The sequence below is a fragment of the Lactuca sativa genome, chromosome 8 (genome assembly GCF_002870075.4).
Source record: "Lactuca sativa cultivar Salinas chromosome 8, Lsat_Salinas_v11, whole genome shotgun sequence".
In the NCBI taxonomy this organism is placed as follows: Eukaryota; Viridiplantae; Streptophyta; class Magnoliopsida; order Asterales; family Asteraceae; genus Lactuca; species Lactuca sativa.
The window spans coordinates 85,739,640-85,766,839 of record NC_056630.2 but is presented as its reverse complement, the minus strand read 5'-3'; the positions used below and the strand labels follow the sequence as shown (position 1 = coordinate 85,766,839).

Sequence of the window (27,200 nt, the reverse complement as noted above, 5' to 3'; positions counted from 1 at the left end):
CCAGAAATAGGCGAGGCCTTAGAGCAAGAGTTGTTAGTATATGTTTAGTTTATGTAATGTTATGTGATATGTTTATGTGCTATTATATGTTAGAGGGCGAGGCCCTGTGACAGGCGAGGCCTAAGTGAAACAGATCTGTATCCGAGCGAGGCTCGAAGCCAGGCGGGGCCTGGAGCGGCGAGGCCGTTGTAGCGGGCGAGGCCCGAAGTAGGGGGCGAGGCCCCGGATAGCGGGCGTGGCCCAGTATGTGTAGTATGTGGTTTTGCATGGTATGTGGTATGGTGGGGAACTCACTAAGCTTCGTGCTTACGGTTTTCAGTTTTGTTTTCAGGTACTTCCGGTAGCGGAGGGAGGAGCTCGGGGTGATCGCATGGCACACACCATAGATTAGTCAACCTGGGAATGTTTACTCTGATAATAAACATGTGTTTTGAAAACCTATACTCAGATTATGTTATGGAATGATGTCCTTGGTTAAAGTAATGTTTTATTAAAAAGAAATTTTTGGTCTTAAATTTTGGGATGTTACATTAAGATCCTTGATAATTAATGTAATTTTACTTATTCCTTTAATTTTCCATGATCTATCTATATAGATCTTTATTCCAAGAATTAGTATGGCGACTACATATAAGACTAGGAATGTTACTGCACTCAGTGGCGGACCTATGTGGAGAATTGGGGGTCCCGGGCCACTGCTCAATTTCCGGCTCGTAGTGTAAAAAAATTTAATTTTTTCTATTAGGTGCACCCGCTTGAAGTACGAGGGACACCCCTACTAAAATAGTATGCGTCCACCACTGACTGCACTCCCATTAGCTTTCTAGAAAACACAAGAGTCTTCTTGATTTATAATTAAATCATATTATGTACTTATCTTATAAGAGAGAAGATTCTTACTTTGAGACGTTAGCTTAAATCTTGGAAATATTTTCATTCATGTATATTTTCTTCTCTAAAAACTCACCTACTCTTTATAGTCACACTATATCAAGGAAGATTAATCAAGTCCATACTTGATAATCATACATTAATGCATCTCTATGTGTTTTATTAGTTACTGATCAACTATTGAGCATATTCAACAACAGTTGAAAATTTGCTAGTTCCAAACTATGATGCATTTAGTTTATGGTTCATTAGCTCTTAAAGTTACATATAGATCCCACTTAGAAAAAAGAACTTCCTAAGCACTTGTCTACTAGAATGATAATTAGTGGGATGGTAGAAACTTCATCTTAAACAATCACTTAGGATAGTCTACATAAATGCAGTTAGTAGATGCTAGAGTGGTTAAGCTCATTGTCTAACATAAGCTTCATAGCTCCATACCTTTTAGATAAGGATAACCATTACATTCTTACACTAATGAAAGTATTTAATCTACTTGTTTGGTTAGAAATATTTATATTCAATACATATTTATTGCAGTGAGCGTAATTCCAAAAAATTTATAAAGTGAATAGCTCTTTTAAAAAACATCATATAATAGACTGCGAGGTCTATGTTATCCTATTTAAAAACTTGTACTATCAGCATTCAACCAGTGGCCAGGTGACCTTATCCCACAAGCGAATTTGAAGGCTACCTCGAACATCATAAGATAGATCCAAGTGACCAGGTGATCTTGTGCTACAAGAACCATACTAATGACGAGTGACTGTTTTTGACAGAATGAGTTGTGAATCGATTCCAAAACTCCTGAGATGTTACAAGAAGACTCGGTTTTAAAAACTCATTTTCTTTATCACGATGAAAGGTTAATGATGATCTCATTAAGTTTTATTTCAATCTTCACTATAAAACAATTCGACCTAATCAAAACTTTCAACAATAACGAATAAAAGCCGTTAGTGAAATTGATTAAGTTTCTATCACCAAATCTATTAATGGATTGAAAAGATTACATACAAATGGGATTCACATATATCAAATGAATCAAGATACTTGTGAATCATCTTCCCATATAAATAGCAATCACATATATATATCAAATGAATCAAACTCATTTTCCTTCAAAAATTTCATCCTGTTGAAATTAGTATATGTGTATAGTCGTGAAGATTATGACATAGATAAGTTTTAATCAAATATCATTTGATTATTTAGGTGTTATGATTAGAACTATCAATTTAACGAATGATTGTAGATTTACTTCATAAATGACATTATGAGAAAATATTCTTTAACACATAATATTTTGTTTCAGAACATGAATGTGAACATTAAAGATAAGTAAATCTAAATTTATTCAAATTTTACAATTGTCACATGTCCCTATAAGAATAGGTAGAAAACATTTATTGTTTAAATAAAGACTATAACAACATTTGTTATATCTTCAACACAAAATATCATTCGTTTGTAATCAATTGATTATTTCTTCCAATCCTTGTATGATAACCAAGTATAGACCTAGGTTTATCAAGATCCTGGTCATAAGACAGTAGTTTGCAAATAGATCTTGAAGAATAATGCTGACATGGATTATAATGTACATACCTTCAAGGAGAGTTTGGTTGCAAAAGGATTTACTCAAACCCAATGGGTTGACTATGATGAGACATTTTCGCCAGTTGCTAAGATTAAGTTAATTAGGGTAATGCTAGCCATAGCTTCTTGTTAAGACTATGAAGTATGGAAAATGGATGTTAAAACCACTTTCCTTGACAGGAAACTGGTTGAGGATGTTTACATGGCTCAACCAAAAGGTTTTGAACATGCAAAATTCACAAACAGGGTGTGCAAGCTTCAGAAGTCCATTTATGGACTGAAATAAGCATCTCGTAGCTTGAATATTTAATTTCATGAAAATGTCAAAGAGTTTGGATTTTCTATAAGTGAAGATGAGTCTTGCGTGTATGTCAAAGCTAGTGGGAGTGTAGTGAGCTTTCTAGTCTTGTATGTGGATACTCTTAATAAGAAACCATGTTCCAACTTTGCAAGAATTTAAGTCTTGGATTGGGAAATGTTTCTCTATGAAGGATCTAGGATAGGATATATACATTCTTGGAATAAGGATTTTAAAAAATGCATAAACATTTGCTAGGATTGAGCCAGAGTACATACTTGGATAAAATATTGAAATGATTTAGTATGGAGAATTCCAAGAAAGGGACTTACCCATGCATCATACTGCTAAGTTGAGCAAGTCTTAATGTTCCATTAGTGATAAGAGATAAATACGATGAGTTGAGACCTATATGCTTTTGGTATAGGATCAATCATGTATGTTATGACATGTACTTGATCTGATGTGGCTTATGCTTTGAGCAAGGTTAGCAGATGTAACGCCTGCAGACTCAGGCTAGACAATTGAAATATAACAAGTGATAAAAATGAATTTTTAATAAAATATTATTTAGGATAAGTAATCTTAACCAAAAATGTAGTATATGTGACAAGGATTTTGTACATACAAAGAACGCCTAAATCTAACTCCGTAAGAGGAAGTTATGATTTTTCGAACTTTCAAAGTAGTTGTGTTAGCATAGAAATCAAATTTTAGATCGATCGATTTTTAGCCGAAAAAATCTAAACGAGAGTTTAATAACTCGTCAATACCTATCTGTCAATATAAAGAAAGTCGATATTGGATATTGTACAAGTGAGGTAGGAACCTTTAACGAACATTAACAATCTAAGTCTGTTAAAAATATAACTTTAAAAAAAAAATTAAAAATTAGCTGACAGAGTCTAAATGAAAGTTACAGATCTCGTTTATAGCTACATGTGGATAAAAAACTCATCGAAAATGGAGCTTGTATGGAAGAAATTTTTTGTAACGCCTGAGTCGCCAGGTATGAAATCAAACCATTATTCATTAAAATATAAGGAAGGGGCCATGAGTACGTTGGGCGTACACTAGATACGCACGGCATACTCCTTGCATGCGCGCATCGTGGTGATCCCTGCGTACACTGGGCGTACCCATGTGTATGCTAGGCATACTCAAGCCAGGGGCAAACCCTATTTTTAGGGTTTGCACCCTATTTAAGATCATTAGGTCCTTCAAGTTCATCACCTTTTCAGTCCCCATTGCCTTTTAGTGCTAATCTCGAAACCTTAGCCATCTTGAGAGCTGTTTGTGAGCTTACAAAGAGTTTTTGGATGTTCTTTTGTGATTTTGAAGAAGAAGGAAGCTTGAGGAGAAGCAAGGGAGAATAAGAAGCTTGTAGATCCAAAGTTTGTGCATCATTTCTAGCTCATTGGAGGTATAACGTGTAAAACTTGTTCATTCTAAGCTTAGATCTAGGTTTAAGGAATAAATTAGCATCCTTTTGTCCCATAACCTGGTCTTTTGGAGTATGGGCTACTCCATACCATTTGAGTTGTCCTTTTGGACTCTTAGGGGTGCATGGAGTCATAAAAATCGTATCTTGAAGGTTAAGACTCAACCATGCATGACTTGGTGACCACTTAAGAGATATAAAAGGCTTAATTCATGGTTTGAGTCCCAATGAGGCATGCAAGAGCATAAATTTTGCAACTTTATGGCTTAAGACACTTTTATGATCTTGGATATAAGTTTTGGACATTAAAGCTTAATCGATTAAGACATTGGAGCATCTTTGGGCTAACTGACCAGTACACCGGGTGTACTCTTGGGTACGCTGCATGTACTGGGCCAGTGCCCCGATTCCGGATTAACAATCATACGTTTGGCTTACGAGCCATGTACGCCACGCGTATGAAGTCTATGGGCTTAAGAGATTTTGGGTCGAGTTTTGTTGGGCTTTTTTCCTTGTTTAGGTTTGGGCCTCAGGCCTACCTATAGAAGCAAGACTTTTTTAGGCATTAGGCCATTTTGGATGCTCTTGGGCCATATTGGTCCTTAAGGGCCTTGTAGTTAGGCTTGTAATGCCTTTTTGGACTAGTTTGGATTTCAGCCTTGGTGAGGTAAGCCCAATGAGGCAAGGGTTAAGCAACCCTTTTTGTTTTTAAGTAAAAAAATTAGGGTTTGGGCTCTCGGGTTAGATTATTAACCTAATTATAATTATGGTTTTATACTTGTTACTTAGGGAGAGGATTTCAGGAGTCAGCCACTGAGTGTGATTTTATACCTTCAGTCTGAGGTGAGTTTCCTTCACTGTATTTGTGGGTCGAAGGCACCAATACCAACCCATTAGTTTATGTTGTAATATGATGATTCTCTTAGTGACAATTGTCAGTTATCCATGTATTTTCTTAATGACTCTTGATTATTTTTGTTATGATATTATGTGGTAGTGATAGGGGTGAAATAGAACCGATATCTGGTTGAAATAGACTGTAGGGGATTGCAAGTACCCAAATATGCTTGACTGTATCCGGTTGCAATAAACTGAAGGGAATTCCGAGCACCCAAATATGCTTGATGATATTCGGTTGAAATAGACCGAAGGGGATTCCAAGAACCCAAATATTCTTAACGGTATCTGGTTGAAAGGGGATTACAAGCACCCAAATATGCTTGATGGTATCCAGTTGAAATAGTCTGAAGGTGATTGCGAGCACCCAGATATGGTTAACCGTATGTTTGTGTGGTATGGGGTATTTGGGGGAACTCACTAAGCATTGTGATTACGGTTTTCAGAATATCTTTCAAGTACTTCCAGCTCGAACGGGAAGGGCCCGGCCTGATCGCACTGCATCACCCTATGATTTTCCACATTGTGTTATTTTGGGAATTTATACTCTGATTAAAGGTTGCTATGATACACTTTCTTTTGTTTTGATATGATTATCACATGTTTTGGATGAATTTAAAAGCAATAATTTTTATTTGTATTTTGGGATGTTACAAGTTAGCGTCAGAGCATTGATTTGAGGGATTCAAACATACTCTCGGGTCTACCTGAACTTAAATCGAGGATTTGGTAAATTTTCCATAAAAAGAAACATTTTAATTAAGGAATTTTAATAAAAGATAAGGGGTGTGGTGTGTGCAATCAGCCGAGCTCAAGTACATCTTCCCAAAATACCCATACATGGTATATGTTTATGCTATGATATGAGAATTGCATGCCAGATTATGAGCTAAGGATTTGCTCAGAATTGCATGATAGAATGCTGGGAGAGATGACTTTATATGACCATTTGTATGAGCTTATAGATTCTCATGCTAGTATTAGATTAGTTACTTGATAGGATGGCCTCTATAGGTTTTGTTCTAATTTGAATTGCTAGATGCTCGAATGTTGCATGCTTTATGCTTTAAGAAATTATGTTAGTACCAACTAACTATTGGGTGAATGCGTTGGGTTACATATTATTGAGATTGGATAATTTTACAAGGATAGGTTTAACTCTATTGTGCAACTATTGTTTGAGTCCAACCATTTTAGTGTTGGACCTCTCATTCAAAGAATTATCTAGTATTGATAGTATGTAACTGTGTTCACGTAGTAGCTAGATGGTATTGGTGGAAGTTCCTTTTGTAGCTGATAGCAGAGAGGGATGAGGAAGGGAATCCTAGGAAATCCCTGAGAGATGCATTGGTGTATAGGCCGCCTTATAGTATGAGAAGTGTACTATTTGGAAAGGAGCGAATTTGAGGAGTCGGGGTAGTCCTTGAGGAGGGTATAAATAGGTATGGAAGGTAGTATTAGGCCCGTACTACTTGAAGCATAGGATTTATAACCAAGAATAGGAAGACCACGATGAATCTACGGAAGTCGAGAGTGTGAACCTTCTCATGTGTTCGCTAATTGTTTATGTGGTTATGTTTCGGTGTGCTGGTGACACGTCATGGAGCAGGGGTTTATGATCTGGATAGATTCTCATGCTAGTATTAGATTAGATTAGTTCATTGCATCATAGATTACTAGAGGCATCCTTGACGCAACCCTGGTGATGTTCGGGTCGATCAAGGATGGTGTGATCGAGTTGATGGAGGATCACCTTCGGGTCTATAGAACCGATCTGGCCACTAGCTAGTCTAGGGCGCACATTCTCTCCTTTAAGGATTTCAGGGATGTAGGGCACCGGATTTCTTTGGAGTGAAGGACCCCATTCAGCCATGTGTTGGATAACTAACATTGAGTGTACCCATATGGCGAGCTTCTACCCCGAGGGGTCAAAGGTGAGGTTCGCTACAAGATGTCTGTAGGAGTGAGCCCGAGATTGGTGGGAGGAGGTCGGCTATACTTTGGGAGCCCCAGCCATTGAGGCCATGACCTTGTCAGATTTTGTAACCCGGTTTCGAGCAGAGTTTGCACAAGCTATTGAGGTGCAACAGTTATCTAGGGAATTTCTAGAAATGAGACAGACGACTGAGACTATGGCGGAGATCACCGCCAAGTTCAGAGAGAGAGAGAGAGAGAAAGAGAGAGAGCTTTGTTGGTACCCCAATATACGACATATGAGGAGATGAGGAAGACCCAATACCATGATATGCAGGGCGCGAGAACGAGAGATTGATTTGGAGCATATAGGGAAGAGGAAGGAGGAGCATGGGCAGACGATTGGGGTTTCAACGAAGAAACCCAAGGGTTTCGACTCTAGGTCGAAGGGCCAACAAGGTCGGAGCCGTTGTGGTAAATGCAGAAAGTCGCATGATGGGGCTTGCAGAGCGGGTGGTTCAACCTGCTATAAGTGTGGCAAGACGGGCTATTTTAGAAAGGTTTGCACAGATACTATCATTACCACCCATACATCAGATGTGATTTTCTTCCATTGCAACCAGAAGGGCCACAAGAAGGCCAACTGTGTGAGTTTAGCATCAGGAGGACCAGTAGCAGCACCTGCTCCAACAACCCTACGGATTTGTAACACCGTAAATTTTCAAACAAAATTTTCTTTTAAAAATCACATAACTCTCATATCACGTTTCACGGAAATTCCATTTAATTTATTTACAAAACACAACTCTATATTTTTAAGAATAATAATAATCCAGGACCCTCAAATCATAACTCCTTCTCTGGTGTGTACAATCGAGCCGGTGCCTTCCCACGATTATGAGAAAACCTGAAACACATAACACATAACACGGTAAGCACGAAGCTTATTAAGTTCCCCAAAATACCACATCTCACAGCTCATCAGCCACTCGAGCCTATATCATTGTAAGAGCCTTTGGTCAATATGACTCAGTGGGACCCTCCACTGTAAGCTCCGCATAGCATAAATTACAAAGACATAATGCATAGCATACAACATAAAGCAGGATAATATAATACTTAATGTAAACACATACGACCCTCCGGTCACACATAGTACCACTCTAGGTAAAGTATAGTGAGAAGACTCACCTCGGATAATGAACAACCACTATAACGCTGCTGCTACGCACCGGCCTCTAACTCTGAGCCAAAACCACAATTAACCCATTTAGAAACTAAGTCCAAACTCTCACTCATTAGGTCTAAAGGAAGACCGCTAACCAGCCCATTAGAATCCTAAAATCCATTGGGCCCACCAAGGCCCAATAATAAATGGGCTCACCCGAGTCCCACTCTCAAAACTAAACGACAAGCCCAACACAAGGGCCCAAGGCAAAATTATAATATTTCTCTGCTCATAGTCTCTAATTCATAAGCCCAAAGATTTAGGCCCAACCCTCACGGCCCATGATAAGATCCAGCCCAAAAGCCCACAGTGAAGTTACGCGGGGCGTACCTCTCTTGGTACGCTCAGCGTACTTACACATGCATGAAACTGATCGGGGACTCGAACCCAGTACGCAGTGCATACTGGAACTTACGTTGGGCGTACGCCCAGTTTTTCTTTAGTCCATTCTCTTGGTCTTAACCCGTTAAGACCTTAACTCATTTCTCAGATCTGGACTCCCTATCATCTCTTACTCCATAAAGTTAGTGACTTTAAGCCTTTGTATGGCTGATAAGGTCACAAACACATAAAACTCTTATTCTCTTAACTCAAAATGCTCAAATCTCATGCATGGGCTGACTCTCACATTCAAGACCTCATTTTTATGGATCCTCACCACTAGAAACACTTAAAAGGACATATATTGAGCTCTGGAGTGCAACAACTCATAAAGCCTCAAGCTATGGGACCAAAAGCCCTAAAATGGACCATATCATGCACAAAACAAAAAGGATGGGAAAACTTTGAGCTTTATAACTCCAAATGATGCTCCAACCACAGAAAAGCTCATATCCAAAGCTTGGACTCCAACTCTATTCTCTTCCATGCTCCTTCTTCTCTCCAAAAATTCCACAATAACACTTATAAGCTCACAATGGTCACACACAAGCTCAAGAACGAGGATTAGGTTTTAGGGGGTTTATTGAATGAGGATGGTGGCCAGGAATGAGGCCATCTCATTCTTTATATAGGGACACTCCTCTTAATTAGGGTTTTCTTCTGTGCCTAGTACGCCCAGCGTACTAGGTATGTCAGCTTAAATGTCAGGCACATGAGTACGCTAAGCGTACACACACGTACGCCCAGCGTACTCCGCAGCCATCAATTTCAACTAAAGGACTTATCTTGCCAAATCATCAAACTGTCATCGAATCCTCAACATAACCCTGATTCCCACGAACCTCATACCCTCGGATAGGTAACGAGATGCCCAAAGCTCCTATCAACTCATCACAACCCTAAGACTCCCTCATGCCCGGTTTGCAGCCCACGAACCCTAATCACAGATGATTAGAAACTGGATGTTACAGTATTACTGATGACCGCCAGGGCAAGGAGGATGCGCCTGTTGTGAGGAGCAGGGCTTTTCAGCTGACAGTCGAGGAGGCTCGTATTGCACCATATATGGTGACGCGTATTTCCATTAAATGTTGGAGCGGTGAATTGGAAGAGTTCCAAGCAGCAAACAGTGGTTGATTCTACTTGTGAATCATAGTACATCACAACAAACGAGGCAACAATGGAGACCATATGGTTGAAGAATTTTATTGGAGATCTTGGAGTTGTTCCATCAATCCAAGAGCCAATATATATATATATATATATAATATATGGCAATGAGGGTGTAGTGGATTTGACTAAAGAACCAAATGAGCATGGTAGATCTAGGCACATAGAAAGGAAATACCACTACATCAGACATAAAATAGAAGAAGGCAAACTTGTGGTGAATTGTGTATCATCAGAGGATAATCTTGTTGATCCTCTTACAAAGGGATTAACCAATATTAAGGACTTCGAGCATGCTATGATCATTGGGCTAAGAGATGGCATTAGATTCTAGATTTTGGTAGTTAGTTGATGTTTTGAAACAATGTAACAATAATAAATTGTAATTTAATGGTGATTAATCAAATAGAGATTTATTTATAATCAAAGTGTGAGATACCATTTGTCAATTAATTTATTCTTGTGCTTCGCTTTGCATGTTTTACTTCAAGAATATTAATTTATTCGAAATGTCACAGTCAGTCATATTTTAGGAGTAAGTATTGATTTAAGACTGTCATGAATTGTTCGTAGATTGTCCATAGGGATTGGACATTGCATAGGGACTGTTGTGATATTCATGAATACTTAGAAATGGGGATTTTGAGTATTGGTTAAACCCGCACTTAGAGATTACTTCATGGATTCAATATGAGTAATTCTAAGATGATAATATCATCTATTCTTAAAACAGATATATATATATATATATATATATATATATATATATATATATATATATATATATATATATATATATATATATATATAAGTCATAGTTTGCAAATATGTTGTGTATTGGTTTACTCCAACGCATCTCGTAAGTAGATGTTATAAAGTGTAATTCCATGCATGATATGGTGAGTAAAATGTATGAGTATATAGTCAAATTTTATTTGCTCCTTTTTCCTTAATAAGAAAAGCGATCTATTTGGGCCCCTCGGTGATTTGATGTTGACACTATAGTGTTAGGTTCATTTGGGACTGGATTGATCTATTTAATTAGTATTATGATGACATCTTCATAAATCAGGAAATAGAGAAACAAAATCTTGGACAATGAGATTGCTTCCAATCAATGTCATGTGTCCATATGATATCAAGAAGAATGAAGGAATAGTTATCACTTATCTTAGGACCGACATCTAATCAGAGTTTGGCAGTGTCTTTGGAAAACACTCTTTACTGGTTATTCGGAGTTATACTTGTAATTGTAATTAGGTAATTATCTAAGTAGGAGATTGTTGGATTAAGGTGTCTAAGTTCCTAACTAAATTGGTATAATGTTGAAGAATAAAAGTAAAGTCCATTTTGGATTATCCTCACAACCAGGAAATGGATTGGATTGATTATATGAGAGAGAGAGAGATAAACGATTTGTTAATGTATTATATGATTTATATATTAATTACAAATACTGAAAAATTAAGAATTAATTAGAATCAATTTGGAATTAATTATGGGTTAATTATAAATATTTAGAGGTGCAATAGATGGGCAGTAATTGTTCAATAGTTGAACAAAAGAGAGGATCTAGAATCTTCATATATGGTGGACGGTTTTGGTACCCTTGGATATGGTTTCTGGAAGCCTCTAATTGATAAAAGGAAACTAGATAATTATTGGATTAAAATATTTTATTTTGAATTAAAATCTAGGGTTTCTGGGATTATCATACAACTATATAAAAGGTTATACCCCTTGTATTTTCGGCCACTCCATCACCACATAGAGAAATACGAATTTCTCCATCATCTCTCCTTTCTCCTTCAATCCTAGGGTTTCATGAGTTTTGGGTGTAACGCATTAGAGGCTACCATAATTTGGAGCTAGTTTTCAAAGGAGACTTCAAATGTTTGATTAGCTTAATTCGAATTAAGCAAAGGTATGTGGTTCTACTTGTGATTCTAATTATCATAGAGTTTCTAGTTTTTGTTTCCTACGTTTGTTGTTATTAATTAAGAAAAGACATAGATCCATTTAGGTTGCATGTACCCTTAAGAGTTAAGTGAAATTATGCTTGTACAATGTAATTGTAACCTAAAAACCCCAATAGATCTCACATACTAAAATTGATACAATATTCAAATTTTGAAATTTGAAAATGGTAGGTATCCCCAAATCTGAGTACAACCGACAACCATCTCCTTTTCTCTCCTGATCCATGATGTCGCCTTATCTTCTTACATCTACTCTCCCTCCAATACTTATCCAGGTTGAAAATTTTCCACAGCTATATTATGCTTGAACTCAAGACTAAGAGAAATAACGGAAAAGGTAAAATTATTCAATTTTGCGTTTTATTGTTATTAAGAAAGATAACCATCTTTGTTTTTTTTTATTTATGTTCCATTATGACATGTTTATTTGACTTTCACCAATTAATCTACACGTGTTTTGATTTTTGTTATGTGTTGGATTGTAAATATGGTTTAATCAATCGATATTGCTAAGCCTTGATTGGTTCGACCTGATTTCTAGTTTATTCAAACGGTTTCTTTCAATTGTTGCATAATGTGTGCCAACTGTTTACTGATTTGCCCAAATGAAAAACTTTTATGTGTAAGGTATAGCAAAATGTTATATTTGCCTCCTTTAGTGTATCTTTTTAACCTAGAATACCATGGTAGTTTAGTCTTGTAATTAATTTTTGGTTTTGATCTTGGTAAAAAGGTTACCTAAAAGATAAATTTTATTTAAACATCAACATTTACATGTTCTTGTGAGTTAATACTTTAAATTTGATGTTTTCGATTGAACCATTATGTCTATCTTTATTGTTATCATAATTTTTCAAATACAATATCCTTCTCGACATGTTTTACTTTTATTATCAAAAAGTATGTAATATTATTTGTATTAATAGTGGTTTATTTTAAATTTATATTCTTAGTTTTAAGAAACCAATTTTAACTTGGGAAACTTTGCTTATTAAATGTAACTTGAAACAAAATGACTTCATATGGACTCCTAATGTCTTCTAATTTGGATCGATCTGTTAGATACCTATCTTTTTGAATATGGTCTAAAAGTTTTTTTTCACTTTGTGCTACAAATCATGGCACTTTCATTGAAACTATGATGTCAAGACGATAAGCGAAGGTCCATTGGGTACCATTAAGAACAAACTTGCACTCAGCCTTGCTTCCAATAATGGCATTGGTTGGTAAAAAATAAATAGTTTAACATTAATGAAATCCAAGTGTGTGCCTTATGGATTAAAAAAAAGGAGAGTCTATATGGATGCCTCCTGATCAATTTCATTATTAAAAAAAGTTGAAAAGGGAAGGCTATATATGGTATTTTACAAATACTAGATTTGGAGGAATGGAATACTTACAAAATTTTGACAAAGAGTTAAAGGACTTTAGGAGTAAATGTTTAATTTTTAATTTATCTCAAAAATGGCAATTTTATCAGGTGGTTAGATTGATTTGCTAAGGAAGGGTTTTTTGGTCCTTTTTTAAAATTATATTTGAAAGTGTAGCATACATAGTCAAAAAGTTAATGGGCTTAGTCTATTTTCGATGCCAATTAATTTAAAGAATGAAAGGTATAAGTGGTATTTTATAAACACTAGAGTTGGTGAGACGAAATGTTTTATTTTTTCCGATATATAACTAAAGGATGTTGGGAGTAAGTTCTTATTTTTTATTCTCCGCAATTGGAATATAGCATTATCCTTAATTTACATCAGGAGGTTGTGTTCATGTCATTGTTTTGTTTGTGAATCATGACTTGATGTTTCAACATGTAAACTTTATAAACTTAAAGAGTTCTTGAATCGGTCCCTAACTATGTATGATGATCTCTATTTTCAAATTTATACAATTAACATTACATAAATATAGAAGTGTGGGATTAGATGTGGACCTTTCAAAAGGTTTAAGTAATGTTATTTGTTTCCTTTTTTATCATTTGTAGGTATGAAACGGTTTTTAAAAGGTGTAAGATTTTTTACAGGTGCAAATTTCTTCAATGTGTTCCTGGAATGAAAATTAGTATGCCTCCTCTTCCATTGTTGTTTGTGTCACCACCTGCTTATCTTCTTGAAGTTCTTCCTTGGCTTTCTTGATACATTGCTTACCCTATTCAAGTTGCAAATGGGTGTTGAAGGCCATTTTTCAGGAGTTGGTTCGGTGTTGTTTTGAAGTCTTAACCCCTATTGTAAATTTTGGGATTCAGTTGAATTTTTCTTGAATCTGTCTATAGTTGTTTATAACTGTCAATGGAGCCTCTGTGTTTATGTTTCATGTGCAATTGGTGTCTTTTTATGTTTTAATAGAATTTTTGAATTACTTGGTTTAATATCTTTCAAACTTATAATTATTTCTTAAATCCTTTGGTATATCCTTTGTTTGTATTCATTTTCTTCTTAGGGTAGTTTGTGTTATTTTTATATAGTTTGGTTTGTTAAGGTATTTTGCAGGAGGATTAGAGTTGGTAAGTTTGTATATCAGGTGGATTGCGGCTCGTTTTATGGAATAACTTTGGAAGAAACATGTGGGTTATGTTCGTTTACTCGTGTATTGGGTTTTACCAGTGGATTGAACCGTTTTCTACTCGGTTGTATATATATTCATGTGTGTGTATTTTTGTCTTTTAAGAACTCATTTTACAAACACTTAGCTGTTATATTCTCTTTGTATAGTTTAGGGTTTTCTCTCTCAACTTAGGGTTTGTTCTTCATCACTTTATTTGTGTTCATCTGTGATCGTGTATAGATTAGTAAGAATTTGTAATGAGGTAGATTGTATAAGTGTTGAGTGAATTTATAGCGTGGTTTCTTATGTAAGTTTATTAAAGACCAACTGGTTCTTAATGAATAAGAACTGTTGATGTTGTGAAATATCATGTGGCATTATTTTGAGTTTGTTTAAATGGTATCAGATCCTCGTTTGGATATATTTCTTTTATCTGAGTTGTTCTTGTTCATGTTAGGGTTTCAGGTCTCGTGTTTAGATTTTTGTATCTAGTCTAGATATGGTCTTGGTTCTCCGATCTGTTATTAAACCTTGTTTTAGTTGTGGTTGTTCGTTATGGTTCAGATCGAACCTTGGTATCTTCTTTTTTTCTCTATGATCTGCTAACAGATCTTGTGTTTGGTGGTTTTCTTCAACCTCGTAATATCCTCGTCACACTTTTGAGAGTAAACGTTTGCGATAGTTGTAAACGCTTAGGGTTAATGATCTTTTAAACCTAATAGTCAACGCTATCAACAATGATCTATGTCAAGTGTGTGCAAACAAGGTGCAATAATCAATTTTGGTTCTGAAATTTGAATGTTATGTCTTCTTCAGTGATAAATCTGAGGTTAAGATTTATCAGAACTACTTTGCTACTTTTTGTGCATGTATTTGTGGACCGAAGTTTTGCACACCTTTCTTCATATTGTTTTCATTTGGTGTTCTTGATTAATCAGCTATTTGTTGATCACGTCTGTTCACGTCTATAAATCAGCTTGCTCTAGCCTTATATGTGTTATGAATCTAGTTTTATTAATAGAAACTACTTGTGGATTTTCATTCTTAGGGTTCAAATTCTTGATTTTTCCTTTCTTTGTGATTGTTGTCAATCATGACTGGAACACCAGGAAAAAGTTCTAACAAAAGTGAGATTATTGATTTTGACGATCGTTTATACTTGCGTCCTTATGATAATTATGTCACTACTATAATTAGTTTTAAATTACTTGGTACTGAGAATTGCAAAGTGTGGAAAAGTTCAATGACTAGAGCCTTAAAGGATAGGAATATAAAAGGTTTTATAGATGGTACTGAGGTCCAAGATAAAAAAGGATATTGTTAGATATACTAAATGGGATAGAGTAAATGCCATTGTCTGTTCATGGATTCTTAATTCCTTGTCTGGAACTATTTACATTGGTCATGCATGTTCTATGTTTGCATTAGATATATGGACTGAACTTTATGATACTTATTACATGGTTGATGGTTATGCATTTTTTAGTATTCACCAACATATAATAGTCTTACTCAAGGTGGTTTATCTTTGTCTGATTACTATAATAAACTTGATGGCCTCTGGAAAGAATTTGATGGATTAACTAAGTGTACTGAGTGTGTTTGTGAAGTTGCTACTCAATCTAAAATCATTCTAAACTCATGAAACTTCTGCAATTTTTAAGTGGTTTGGGTGATTCTTATAATTAGATCAAGAGTCATATTCTAATTATGGAACCTCTACCTGATGTTAAGTCTTTTTTTTTCTATTGTTTCTAGAGAAGAATCTAATAAAAAGAATGGTTATGCTTTTTTTTTTGTCTAACAAGGGTTAAACTACATCTGCTTTTGTTGGTAAATTGAGTGATACTATAAAGTTTAATGGATGAAATCAAAATCTTCTGTGTAATAATTGTGGTCTTAAAGGTCATACTATAGATAAATGTTACAAGCTTATTAGTTATCCCACAGATTTTAAACCTAGGATTGAGTTTAATAAAACTTCTTCATCTGGGTCTGCCTCCATGTTAGTGATGTTTTCAATACCTTAATTATGACTTTTTATAAATTAAATCAACATTTTTTGACAAGTGATCAATACTCTAAAGTTATGGCTCTTTTTAATGTGAAAGGTCTATCAGAAGATGTATATGTGAATGCTAACTTAGTAGGTATGATGTGTAATAATGTTTCTGTTAAAAATAAGAAACAGATTGTTGATTCAGGAGCTAGTCAGCATATGACTACTTCTGAATCACAACTCAATGATGTTCTTGATGTTTTCCAGTTAAATCTTAGAGTGGATCATCCTAATGGGTGCACTACTAAGATTGACAAAATTAGAAATATGAATTTATCTGATGTGTTTTTTATTCCTGATTTTCATGATAATCTTTTTTCTATTCATAAATTTTCTAAAGAAAATAAGTGCAAGGTTATCTGTGATGAAAATAATTATGTTATTCATGATTCACTATCTATGGAGACTGTGGAGACTGGTAAAGAATTTAGAGGTCTCTATTATCTTGAAAATCATTCTTTAGGTAGGTCTAATTCAATTGTTAATAATCTAAAGTTTTTTGCTTTTAAACATACTTGGCATAATAGACTTGTTCATCCTATTGATAAAGCTTTAAATATTTTAACTCATTCTCAAATTTAATAATGAGTATATTATGCCTTGTGATGTGTGTCATAAAGCTAATCAAACTAGAGAACCTTTTCATTCAAGTGAATATAAATCTAAGTGTCTTTGTGAGTTGGTTCATTTAGATGTATGGGGTCCTTATAAAGTTTCTGCAACTGGTGGATTTATATTTTTCCTTACTATAGTTGATAATTTTACAAGAGCCACCAGGGTTTACTTAATGAAATCTAAATATGAGGTTTTTGCTTGCTTTCATGGATTCATATTGTTTTTAGAAAACCAAATTAATGCTAAAATTAAGGTTGTTAGATCTGATAATGGGACAAAATTTGCGAATTATAAAATAAAAAAGTGAAAGGTATTATACATCAGACTTCTTATGTTCACACTCCACAACAAAATAGCATTGTGGAGAGAAAACATAGGCATATTTTGAATGATGCTAGGTCTCTATTGTTTCAATCAGGGTTACTTAGGAATTTTTGGGGAGATTCTATTTTAACTTCTGTTTATTTTTTAATTAATAGAACTCCCTCTTCTGTTTTAAATGGTAAAACTCCTTATGAGTTAATCTATAATCATGCTCCTGTTTGAGATAAAATTAGGGTTTTTGGTTTTCTATGTTTTGCCATTATTTTGAATAATACTGATAAATTTTCTGAAAGGTTTGAAAAATGTGTTCTGATTTGTTATTCTAACATTAAGAAAGGGTATATAGAAAGTGTTTAGTCTTCATAACGGTCTTTCTTTCTTTTCCAGTGATGTGGATTTTTATGAATTCGTGTTTCCTTTTAAGTTGACTTCTAAATCTGATAGAATTTCTAAGTTTCTTGAGTCTTCCTTTGTTAATAACAATGACCCTTGGGATCCATTTTCCACTGATGAGATCCTACTTTCTGAAAGTCTTGATGATAATCAAGGCTATATGGGTTTAAATGTTAATAATCAGGATGGTGATGTATCTGTTGAACAACCTATGAGTGCAATTGAATCTGGTGTTGATGGTAGTCTTAATTTGGGTGCAACTATACATGGTCAAGAAGGTACATTTGGTTGTGAAACTCATGACTCGTAACCTGAGTTTGTTACTTCTAAACCCTCTAGTGGTTCTGAGTAAAATACTAGTAGTTTTACTCCCATTGATTATCATTTGTTAGATGTAAGAATGTCTAGTGGTGAGTCTAAATTTCCTTAAAAATTTAGTGATTTTGTTATAGAGGGTAAACATAAGTATGGAATTGAGAAATCTGTGAATTATTCTTTTCTTAATTTTGAAAATAAATGTTTTACTATGAATTTAAATAAAACAATTGAACCTCAATCTTATTTTGAGGCTTGTTTAGATCTTAACTTGGTTAAGGTAGTGAATGATGAAATGGAGGCTTTGTATAGAGATAAAACCTGGGAAATTTGTGATTTGCCTCCTAATAAGAAACCAATTGGATGTAAATGCGTATACAAGATTAAATATAAATCAAATGATGAATTTGAAAAGATTTAAAGCTAGGTTAGTAACTAAATGCTATAATCAAAGGGAAGGAATAGATTATGAAGAAACATTTTCTCCAGTTGCTAAAATGGTTACAATTAGGATTGTTATTACTCTTTCTATTAATTCTAATTGGAATTTATATCAACTTGATATAAATAATGCATTTTTATATAGTGAGTTGGATAAGGATGTTTACATGTCCTTGCCTCTTGGTTATCATAATAAAGGTAGTAATCAAGTTTGTAAAATTCTCTTTATTTGTTGGAATTTCTAATGATAGTATTGTTGTTTTAATGGTTTATGTTGATGACATGATACTTACAGGAAATAGTTTGGATGAGATTGATAAAGTTAAAAGTTTTTTGAAATCAAAATATTTAATTATGGATAAGGGAAAGCTAAAGTTTTTTTTTTTTTTGACTTGAAGTGGTTGGTATTAAAAGAGGTATTTGCTTATGTCAAAGGAAATATTGTCTTGAGTGATTGCATGAATTGGAATGTTGGGTTGTAAACCGGTTAAGACACCTTTAGATTGCAATGTTATTGTTAAGAGTGATGGTGTTGATAAAAATGATATTTTGTTGCAAAATGTTGTGTTATTTCAAACTTTTGTTGGAAAACTTATATATTTGACCATTACTCGACCTTATATATCTTATGCAGTTCAGGTTCTGAGTCAATTCATGCATAGTCCTAGGAAATCCCATTTTAATATTGCTATAAGGTTGCTTAGATACTTGAACTCTAATCCAGGAAGGGGTTTTCAGTATTGAAAAGTAATTCTTTGAATTTAAAAAAGTTTTGTTGATACAGATTAGGCTAAATGCATTATCTCTAGACGTTCTGTAATAGGTTATGTTGTCTTCCTTAGTGATACTCTTGTTTCGTAGAAGAGCAAGAAACAAGAAAGTGTTTATCGCTCATCCATTGAATCAGAATATCGTGCACTTGGTGTTATTTCATGTGAAGTCATGTGGATTTTGAAAATCTTGTTTGATTTTGATTTTAAGGATCTAACCCTTGTTCCTATATTTTGTGATATTGAATCAACCATAAAACTAGTTCTTTTCGAGTTTTTCACGAAAATACTAAGCATTTCGATGTAGACACACATTTTATTAGGGACAGAGTGTCAAAAGGAACTGTTGAAAATTTTTAAATTAGTTCGGATTATAATTTGGCTGATATTTTTACTAAGGCATTGGGAGTTGTGCAACATGATTGGATTTGTAAACATTTAGGTCTTGTTGATCCTTTTCAAGATAAGTGTTGAAGTTTATTTGAATTATCAGTTTGAGGAGGGATGTTGAATTACTTGGTTTAATATCTATCAAACTTATAATTCTTTCTTATATCCTTTGGTGTATCCTTTGTTTGTATTTATTTTCTTCCTAGGGTAGTTTGTGTTATTTTTATATAGTTTGGTTTGTTAAGATATTTTGCAGGAGGGTTAGAGTTGACAAGTTGTTATATCAAGTGGACTGTGGCTCGCTTTATGGAACCACTTTGGAAGAAACACGTGGGTTATGTTCATTTACTCATGGATCAGGTTTTACTCGTGGATTGAACTGTTTTCTACCCGGTTGTATATATTCATGTGTTTTGTGTGTTTTTGTCTCTCAAAAACTCATTTTACACACACTTAGCTCTTGTATTATCTCTGTATAATTTAGGGTTTTCTCTCTCAACTTAGGGTTTGTTCTTCGTCGCTTTGTCTATGTTCATCTGTAATCATGTATAGATTAGTGCGCATTTATAGTGAGGAAGGTTGTATGAGTGTTGAGTGAATTTGTAGCGATGTTTCTTATGTAAGCTTCTTAAAGACCAACTAGTTCTTAATGAATAAGAACTGTTGATGTTGTGAAATCTCTTATATTGTTATTTTGAGTTTGATTAGAAGAATATATATATATATATATATATATATATATATATATATATATATATATATATATATATATATATATATATATATAAAAGGGAAAATAGTTTAATATACATTTTCCATTTCAACAAAAGCTAATACAAGTTTTCATCTATAAAAAATAAATTTATATCGACAACAATACTAAGATACTAGTGAAGTTTGTCAAAAAGTTTATTTTGAATAATATCACTTTGTTACTTAAATGGATTTAGTTATTCATTATTCTTTTAAAAAAATTTCAGAATCCTTAATGTTTAATTATTTAATCTTTCGTTAATCAATTCGTATAATACACTTATATTAACCTAATATAAATAAAATAAAAGTTTCATAATTCCAAAAATCTTTTAAAATTTTAAATTCATAAATCTTTTAAAATTTTAAATTCAGTTATTCGATGATGTATATCAAGTATCAACCCATCAAAATTGACAAAACATTAAAACCAAAAATTGACAGATATTTTAAATAAATTACAAATAATCTTTGAAATTAATATTTTCCTTGATTTAGCGAGTAAATAGAAGAAAAGAAGCTTCTTCTTTGTTTGTTCCTATGTGGGACAAGCTCACGTTGCATAACCATATATCCAACAATTCTCCGAGCCAAAGATTTAGGGGTTTCACATGTTTATCATTTGAATCATTGATTTTAATTTCTTTTTAGTCGGTAATAATATTTACTTTTCTTTTTTCTATACGCATTCACCTATGAGGCTATGATTACAAACAAATGGTATCCATAATACTAATACTAAATGGTGAATACTCTCCTTTCATTTAGAGCTTGTGCATCATGAATGTTAAACACAAATTTTATTTCAAGTTATAGTTTTTCATATTCAAGTTATCATATTACTATTGGTACCTTGCAAAATCCAAAAATCCCCTTAACAAATGAGTTGCAGTGTTGTTAATATATTAATATCTCGATAATATTTTCATGAGCACTTCTTGTCTTTTTTTAACAATAAATCAAATGTATTTCTAAGCCACTCATAATTCTACAAATGTTTCAAATTTATCTTGACCTTGACATTAAGAAGAGATAAGAAGAGATGACAACATTTGATATTGTTGGCCTAAAAATCATTTGTTGGGAACTTATTGTTTTCTTACCCGTATTTTAAAGTTCTTCCGAATTGAAATAACACATGTTGAATTGTATAGGGATTTTTTGTTCTTATGTACTCCTAAAATAAACGTTTACATAATTGTTATTTAAAAATAAACTTAAGGGATATCACCAAGATAAATAATAAAAACTGGGTTTGCTCGTGTGAGGATATAGGGGCTGGCTCTATAGCTTTACTATCAACCAATGTGTCATGTTTATATGCACTTGCAAGTTATAGGGGTCCTTTTCCAAATAGTTGTACTTTTGATCTATCATTTCCATCTTATCTCATGTTAATAATTTGTCTAATTTTATATAAATATTTGTGTTTATTTATACTTCTACCTTACAATGATTGTAATTTTTATGCAATTTAAATATTCATTCAGGGATAAAAAAAATAGATCGAATATTAATAGTTAACCTAAATAATGATTTTAACCAATAAAGCGAGTTGTCTTTTAGATAAATAATACAAATCACTTTTATTTTTATTGGATATTTTTTTGGTTTCGTTTTATGCAATTGACCCTCTCAACAAGATGCGCTTGGCGGGCTAGCCCATTAACCTTTTTATCTTTAGCTTCTTTTACAGTATCTTAACTCTCAAGTTTAGAGTGAGTTTTTTTACAAAAATTAATTAAAATAAAGTTTATATTATTGGTTAAATTAATTTTAAAAAAATACAGATAATCCTGGATTGTATCTGACAATAGAATAGAAATATAAGAGAGGTGGAGGAGCTTTTTTTTTTTTTTGGCAAAATTGAAAAGTAGTGTTAATTTGCACAATATATTTGTTCATTTAGAAAACACAGCTTATGTATTTTAATAATAAAATAAAAATACATTATTATATTACAATCTTACGTAGTCCAAAATGCATTACCTAGTTGGTCAAGTTTAAAAATGACTTAAAGTTATTGATTTTTTTTCCGTTTAACCTTGTATAATAACGATATACATATAAACTAAATTATAGAAATGATCTTTATGGTGTACTTACAATTGCACTTTGAATCCAAGTTTAAAAAATGTTGTATCTTCATTCTTCATTATTTTATTTTGGGATATTAACTAAACTATCCGTTATATAAAAAATTATCCGTTATAAAAAAAATGTTAACAAAAACGATGGTTTTATAAGACTATTACGGAGGATGCTATTTGTAAGTATGTAGATAAGAGAATGAAGACTAGAGAATGTCTCACTATCCATGATATGTGTTGGCATTACTTGGATGTTGCATGTTGAAGGTTCTTAGTTTACATAGGATTATGATCTTATGTCTTTTGAGCAGGAGCTCCATGCTGTAGCCTGTAAGGTACATTTTTAGGATAGTTTTTGAAGGTTGGTTGAAACACCCTTTGTATAATTTGTATAAGCTAAAAGAAATAATGTTTTCTTTAAAAGCATCAAACCATTTTAAAAACTATCAATGCAGAATTAGGTCCCAAAACTCATTTGAATAGTTTAGTTCAAACCTTTGTCATTTTCAAATACAAAGGTGATCAACCAAATATTATTACAAAAGTTTAACTGAAACCATCAAACATTATGGTCTTTTAAATTTCCAAGCAATCTCTAACCAAATATTTTATTTTAATTCGGTGAATAGATATCAAAATAATAATGTTAGGTTTGGATAGTTTAGTTCAAACTTTTATAATTTGAATAGAATGTTTATAGTTTTCAAATATAAAGGTGATCAATCAATTACCGTTACAAAAGTTTAACTGAAACCATAAAATGTTAATGATCTTTTAAATTTCCAAACAATCTCTAGCCATATATTTGTAACAACGTAAATTTTCAAAACAATTTTTATTTTTAATTCATACTTTCAATCACATGATAATCTCAAAACATAACGTATCACTGTGTCATACAAAACATGTCCCCAGAATCTCAATAACATAAACTCTATGAGTGTGTACGGATCATGCTGACACCTTCCCGCGATCCTCGCTAGTACCTGAAACACATAACACAACAACTATAAGCATAAATGCTTAGTGGGTTCCCCAATATCCACATACAACACATAAGCCACTCGAGGCTATAACTCGGTATGACCCTCCGGTCAATGTGTCTCAGCGGGACCCTCCAGTCTCATAGCTTATTGGACCCTCCAGTCCAGTCTAGCTCGTTGGACCCTCCGGCCCGGTCTAAATCGTTGGACCCTCCGGTCCGATCTATATAACACATGGCATACATATATCACAATGCACATAAACTCAAACATACACATAACACATAAGACCCTCCGGTCTGCACATAGATACCACTCTAGGTAATGTATAGTGAGAAGACTCACCTCGTATGTCGAACAGATCCTATAAATGTTGTTGCTACACTCCGGCTTCTATCACTAAGCCAAACCCACAAATAACCCCATTAGGATCTAAGACCAACCTTCTCATATTATGTTTAAACATGATACACCAACCTGGTCCATGAATAACTCAAGTCCATTGGGCCCAACCATGGCCCAATTTTTCAAATTGGGCCCAAACCCTCATATGGGCCTTACCCTAAAACCCATCTAAATATTCTAGTCCATTTGACTGCTCTTGGATGACCCAAACACCAAAGCCCAATAGGACGGCCCAACACAAGGCCCAAGTAGAAATTAGGGTTTTCACATAAAATGACGATTATGGTTAAGTATTTCTCACTTAACCCATTAAGTCGATTATTCCACTAATAGATCATATAATAAAATTGTCATGGGTTTTATCTTCAGTCCACTAGTCCAAACGCGGGTCCCAAAAGGCCCAAATCAACAAACCCAAAATTAGGGTTTTCTAAACCCTAATTAGGGTTTCTAGCCCAATAGCCATCCAACAAGCCCATATCAAGCATTTGGGCCGGTTAGGGTTCACTGTACCAAGCACCACCCACTACCACCCCAAGTAATGGTGGTCATTGGGCTCAAGGCGACGGCCACCACCTCGCGGTGGTGGTGGTAGTTTTTCCCTCAATCCCTCCACCAAAAATGCTAACACAAGACTCATTTCACAAGGCATTCTCGTACTCATCACAACAAATATCCACAGCCACCACCATATGGCAGCTGGTGGTGGTGACACGGCGGCAGGAGGCGGTAGCCACCACCTTGTGGTGGTGGCAATGGATTTTCAGCCACATAACATTCATCCCACGCCTCAAATACCGAAAGCAACAGAATACTCAAAACAAACTCATACACACACCCACAGCCACATCCCACGGTGGCTGGTGGTGGCAAGATGTGCCAGAAAGCGACCAGAGCTTAACTGGCGGCAGCCATGGCGTCTCCAATGACATAATCACAACAGCTAGCGAGGAGGAAAAAGGTGGGTTGCAGTTGGACTTACCAAACAATTCTGGTGGCTCACGAACTGCACACGACGACACAGCGGTTCTTTTCCATCCTCGGCGGTTCTCCAGCGGCCCCATCGCCCGACGCCTCCGGTAGCTGACGTCGCAATGGAGATCCTCAATGACAGCGTAATAATCAGCGGTGCACAGCAATGAGGCAGCAGCGTCCAGATCGGAATAGTGAACGGAGGGGGTGGCGGTTGCTAAACATCACACGCATGGCGGCTGAATAATCTAGGCTAGGGTTTGAAACTAGATGCACGTGAGGAAGGACTGCTGGGTCTAAATCTCGTGCCTCTATTCAAACATTTGCTCTTTTTACAATATTAGCCCCTCCCCCACAAGATCTTTTCAAAACAGATCCAAAAGTTACCATTTATCCCTTTCATAACAAATTCCTTTCAACCTAAGTACATAATTTACCAATTATACCTTGCCTTCCGGAATCCCTTTCGAATCAAGTCCAGAACTTACTCTTTTGACCCTCAAAATCCACAATTATATCAATTGGCTCCCCAATACCAAGACCCTGCTAAATTTTATTTATTTTAGGGCTATTATTCATTAATAAATCTTTATCTACGTATTTATTTAATTAAATGGGATGTTACAATATTTTATCTTAATTTGTGAGTAGATATCAAAATAATAAGTTAGGTTTGGATAACTTAGTGAGTAATACCAAAATTAGACATTGCAATAAAATTGAATAATGAAAATAACTCATTTTCCAAGTCCTAATTAACAAAACATTTTAAACGCGTGTCCAACAATTTTGAGTAAAGGAGTTAAGAAGTTTTGATATATTTATTTAAAAGGGAAAATGACAAAAATGTCCTAAGAACTTTCTAAGGTTGGTCTATTTATCTCCTAAACTATTTTCATGACTTTATGAGGGAACAAAGTAGTTTTTGTCGGGTCGATTACGTCCTTTTGGCTAAAGTGAAGGGGTCACCCGGTTACCCCTTTACCAAATTGACATTTGTTAACCAATTTTCCCACCTTGACTTTGAATTTTCCCAATTTTGACTATTTGCATTGATTTTTCATTACCGAAACTTAAGCAGTGTTGAAATCAATCGGAAATTCAAATTTGCCAATCCTTAACTTCTTTAACCAACCATCCATAATGAATTTTATTTCCCTAACCAAAACTCACTTCATCTAGGTCACCACTCCAAAGCATTTGTATCATTTGTCAAATTGATTTTTGCTAAACCCAAAACTTGTGGAATTCAAATTCATCATTCAATTCCAAGGAACATCAATTTTGACTTTCAAATTCATTCCAATTTGATTACAAAGCTTCTAACAATTCAACTAATCACTTCAATAAGGTCAACAAATCAACACCTTATTACACATCTTATTATGAGTCCTTCGACAAACACCAAATAATCAACATCTAGTAATTTTTCAAATCAAACACAGTTATTGTCAATATTTTTTGTGCTCATCCAATTGTTCTTCAGCAAAAATCATAAAATCAATCATCAATCTTTGAGCCCAAAAGAATTTCATCGTCGATAAAAAAAAGAACTTTAATATCCAGATGAAAATATGTTCGATAAACCAGATGAAAGAAATCGAATCAAGAATACGATCGACCAAAGAGATAAAAGTTCTTTACAAATTTGTATAGATCGAGAACAAAATAACTTGATTTTGTTCGAACAAAATGTAGAAGTAGAATTTAGTTGTGAGGTGTTAAATGTCATTTTAATGTTTCGTTAGTTTGTAACTTTATTACAAGGACATATATGTTTCGAAGCTTAATGTAATAGTCCCTTGTATTTTTTGTTCACTTTCATCTTTCCTATAAATAGGGAAGTCTACTAGAGTAGATAAGAACTGAGCTTTTGCTTTGCTTATTCATGTAACCTTGTCTATTCTCTCTGTACTGGTTGAAAGCTAATTAGAGCTAAACATATTATATTTACTTCTTGTGTTCATCAATCATACTTTACTCCGATCTTATTATTCATTCTCGATTTCATTGCAACTACATTTTGTATTAGAGCAGGACTAATACAAAATTGATCTGTTTTTTTTTTAATTTTTGCATAAGTTTTGAGTCTCGTTCTAGATTTCAATTTTCCGCTCTTTTGCATCAGAAATTCATCCTAGATCTACTGTTGTGAGTTGATTGTGCGGTATAGTTGCTAATTCGAGTGTTTAATTGGTGGTTATCAAGAGTTTTATTTGTTTAATTTTGTTCAAATTCAAGGTTTTCTCAAATTATGTATGTGCGTTAATGGCGAACTTCAACATGAACACGATGACGTCTTATTCTCATCTTCTTGGTTCATCGACTAAAATTCCGATGCTGAT

General features: G+C 34.2%; 1 long non-coding RNA gene across 1 annotated transcript; it reads right to left on the bottom strand.

Annotated features, from left to right (window-relative positions):
* Nucleotides 1–23,315: 23,315 nt before the first annotated feature.
* On the bottom strand, nt 23,316–25,144 carry LOC111921887 (uncharacterized). The gene is made up of 2 exons (XR_002860308.2): nt 24,866–25,144; nt 23,316–23,481 (listed from the first exon to the last, which is right to left on the bottom strand). It is a non-coding gene; the product is annotated as an uncharacterized LOC111921887 (long non-coding RNA).
* Nucleotides 25,145–27,200: the final 2,056 nt, after the last annotated feature.